Below are 4,397 nucleotides of genomic sequence, written 5' to 3'. Positions count from 1 at the left end.
TCTGCAGACGTAAGTTTCTCAAGATCTTTCAAGAACAAAGCCATCTACAAGGTGAAGAACCTGATCCAGACACAAGATATTGTTTATGTTCTTTGGGTTGTTGCAAGTCTTTGTTTACTTGTGATTAAACTGTAAATCCACTCTTCCCAAAAAGGAAGCTATTTGTAGGTATTCTAAATTCTCAAGGTTGCTTCCACAAGATCTTGAGTGGTACACTAGACTAGAGTGAGTATATGTGTATTAGTGGTCATTGGTTAGAGTTAGTCAAGTAGAGGTGCTTGCAATCGGAGTATTGCAAGTGTGGAGGAACTATAAGAGTTAGTTCGTAGGTTGCATGAGCGTTATTGTAAGGGTGAGAGATTATGGGAGTTAATTCCTAACTTACGATAGAGTTGTAACCTGAAATTGCTCGTGTAGGGGAATTAAAATCCTACTGGTGTAAGTTGTGATTTTTAATCCTTTGAGCAACAAGTTTTCCACGGTAAAAATTGTTCCTTCATTACTTACTATATTGAATAAGGGAACTGGTACACAATCAGGTTCCTCATACATTATTTGGTGGCCACACAGCCAACAACAATTCCTAATTTGGAAATACATGCATTGCACAACAAACTTGTCCCGAAAAGTCGAGTCCACAGTTCAACTAATCAGACGACTTATTACCTCCTATCCTTATTTAAAGTGGAACTAATACCACCCTATGAGGTAAAACACCAGGCTCAAGTGTGGAAGTGTTCCAAAACGCGCACGCCATGTCAGCTTCATATCATACCAATAACTGAAATACAATAAATTTATATTTTATTTATTTATTCACTATTTCTCTCTTTTGTCTTCATTTATATGTTTTTTCTTTTATTTTTTTCTCTAACCACTAATCAGCCACCACCGTAAGACCAAATAAATTCGACAACTCTGATTCTGTCGGAGAATAAAGTGGCACAGGAACCTCTACCGGAAAGCCTCGCCGGACCACAACTGAAAAATGAACAAATGCCTTGAAAGAGACCCGAACAAAGATCGTTAAAGCTCAGTTGAAAGTATCAGTGATTTTGAAACTTTCCCTATTTTTGTCCGATTAAAGGTGTTACTAGCGAAGAAGACTAGCAAAAATCCCATCGTTGTTTTGGTTGATTTTTGCACCAGAGCAGGATGATTTTATGGCTCATTTTTGGTGAAGGGTGGTAATTTCATGTAGGGCTATCGGTGGAAAAACTTAGAATACAGTCAGCTGGGTAACAGACGATTACGCTTTGCTTGCGCTACGACAGAAAACACGGGTTGTTTGGTTGTTTATTTGTGGTGGGCTAGTGGTTGAGGTGGAAGAGGTGGAGAAAGTGAACTCGAGCTAGATCCTTCCCCTATTTTGTGCCTATCTACGAATGGAAAAAATCAAGAACAAAAATGCTCCCCATCCACCTCTCTCGTTCTCTATCCCATTTGTCACTCGCTTCATTCTCGAATATATCCCATTTATTTTGTTAGTATTTTTTGGAAATTACAGTGAAGAAATTAATTAATGTGATGAGAAAAAAGAAGAAAAAGAAATAAGAGGAGGTGGGTGAAAATGAAGAAGAAAGAGGGTGAAATAAAGAAGAAAAGTGTGTATTTTGGGTGTGGGAGGGGGTGGGGGTTGCAACTCACAGTGATAAGAAAAATGGAGGAGAAGAGAATTGGGAAGGGGGCGTGAAGAAGAAGAAGAAGAAGAAGAAGAAGAAGAAGAAGAAGAAGAAGAAGAAGAAGAAGAAGGGGTCGGGGTTTGAGCAAAAATAAGTTTCTTTAATTTAAAAAGATTAATTTTTTGGCAATTTACTCTACTCGCTACTATTTATATTATAATTATTTTTTTTTGCCACATTAGCTATTTGGGTGTTAGTAGTTCACCCGATTAGTTGGAGTACGAACTCGATTTTTCAGGACAAGTTTAGGGTGCAATCCATATCTGTTCCCTCCTAGTTTCAGAAAACATAAGCAATGTCAATTGTTAACATTCTAAACTTTTATTCATGCTGAAGTGAAAAGATCATTGTTTGACAACATAAAATTCCTACTTTAAAAAGAAAAAGAAGAATAATTTGTATTGTTCTTCCAATGATTTTTTAAATAACAATTACTCTCATTCTAGTACTAGATAAAAAACATAGTGTGATGAAACAATGAAGAAATAATTTATTTATTTTCCCTATGATTCTTAAACTAAAAGTGTAGTAGAATTTAGTTTTATTTTCTTAACACGAAAGGTAGTATCGATATCAGTGGTGTCTTCTCGTAATAATAGTTGTAATTTGATGGTAAGACAATACATTTATATTCCCTGCTTAATATAACAAAAGTTGTTTTCAGGGGTTTATATTTTTCCTCTTTCATTTACCTTTTATTTTTTTAATCTTTGTTATTTTCCTTGAAAACTAATTTCAAAATATTTTGAAATGTTTAGCAGATTGTTATATCAATTACAATATGAATTTCTATCAAAGGTGTGTCACTTTTTCATTTTATTTTGTTGCAAGACTAGTACAGTGTACCGACCCGTTTGGTCGTTATAGTCCTTCCGGTATTTTTGTACTTTCTCGAGCATTGATTAGCTCACTTTTTACCCGAGGGGATCATTGATACGCTTCTCGAGGTGTCTAGATCATATTCGGGCAACTTTTTGGTGAAATCGGGTTTAAACTGAAAAATAGTTGACCCACAGTTGACTTTTGGGTAAACGGATCTTTTTCAAAAAAATTTCCATTCCGAGAGGTCTAGATGGTCGTTTATGACTTGTGTGTATACCTAGTTCGGTTCCCAATGCACTCGAATGCATTTTGGGACTTGGGTTGGGAAAATAAAAATGAGGTATCGGGGGTTGACTCAGTCAACGAGACCTCCGTTGGTAATTCTGAGGCTATGAGCGCGTTCGTAGAGCATTTTTGTGTGGGTCTGTGTATGTGATTTGTGAATAGATGGCCTCGGGAATGGTTCGAGATTACGTTGGAAACTTAGAAAAATCTGTTGGATTCTGTACCTGGTGCCCACATTGCGACATCAGTGTCGTCCTAGCGGCATCACTGTGGCAGCGTGTTGGCTGGTGGGGCACCCATGTGTATCTGGCCCAGACCGCTGGGGCGGCCTGCGGGCGCTATTGCGGCCCCGTTACCGTCGTGGCGGTAACGGGCCTGTTATTTCATTAAGTGTGTTTAAAATAAGCCCTTAAAGTATCATTCATTACCATTTCGAAACTCCAGCTTTAGGGACTGTTCTTGGAGATATTTGGAGAAAACTCTTGGAGGTAAATCTTGCTAATCTCTTGACTAGTCCATTAATCCTAATCATCATAGAGCCCCCTTTTCCTTTAATAATCCCTTAGTAATAGAAGATAAAAGAGGGTTTTGATGAAATTTTTCTCCAGGATTATTAATGACGAAATTGATGGGATTTATGCTAGATTTTGATAAATCTAAGTTTGTTAATCATATATCTTCCATTATTAGAGTTGAATTCTAGAATCAAAGAGTTAGGGTTTATACCCAATTTTGGGGGTTTTGCTTGGAATTAGAAATTAGGCCTATCTTTGAGTTAAATCAAAAATTAGTAGTTGGGTAATGATCACCTAGTGCTTAATTTGATATTTTGCTTTCAAATTTCCCGTTTTGCCCTAGTGGGCCCCGTTTCCCCAATTTTTAGGATTGGTTTTGAGCTAAATTGAATATTAGCAATAGTAGTATCATTCTTCATGATTTCTAATCTAGATTTCGATTATGCTTAGACTACTTTGGTTTTTAGGCTCAGCGGAAAGGCAAGGCAAAGAAGTGAGTTGTTGGAGTTGCAGTTCGGCCATCCAGGTAGGTTATGGCTTACCCTTAGTGAGACTTCGCATAGCGAAGAATATATTTAGATTATATCGTCGGAGAAAGCAAGTGAACCTTCGGGTATGAAGTTGGGATGGATATTGTCTTAGGTTGAGCCCTGTTGTGTGTTTGGGACTAGCCATCCCATTGTGCTGTGATTGATTGTTCTATTGTGTTGGCTTGATGCCACGTGTTGTTAGTAGTTATTGGCATATGTTGTTCTAACTTGATCATGAAATTGTTGATGTACCCATTGTTGGTACTTGTGATTCAGATGTATTGTTGGCGTACCCATTGTTGGTACTTGTGATTCGGATATATTGTTGGCGTACCCATTGCTAGCACTTGTGATATTGAGCATGACTATTGATGATGATACATGCATTGCACGCACTCTCATTCTTCATGATATACTATTGAGATACTGATGATACTTGATGAAACACTTTGATGAGCTGCGCTCGGTTTTACTTGATTGACGTGAGAGTTCGATATCCGATGTTAGTCCTGCAATCGTGGATTGAATGAGTGTATGGACTCCGTGGGTCCCCCGGGGTGGTG

Source organism: Lycium barbarum, chromosome 4 (genome assembly GCF_019175385.1).
Source record: "Lycium barbarum isolate Lr01 chromosome 4, ASM1917538v2, whole genome shotgun sequence".
NCBI classification, from domain to species: Eukaryota; Viridiplantae; Streptophyta; class Magnoliopsida; order Solanales; family Solanaceae; genus Lycium; species Lycium barbarum.
The sequence above is the reverse complement of the archived record's forward strand: the minus strand, read 5'-3'. Positions refer to the sequence as shown.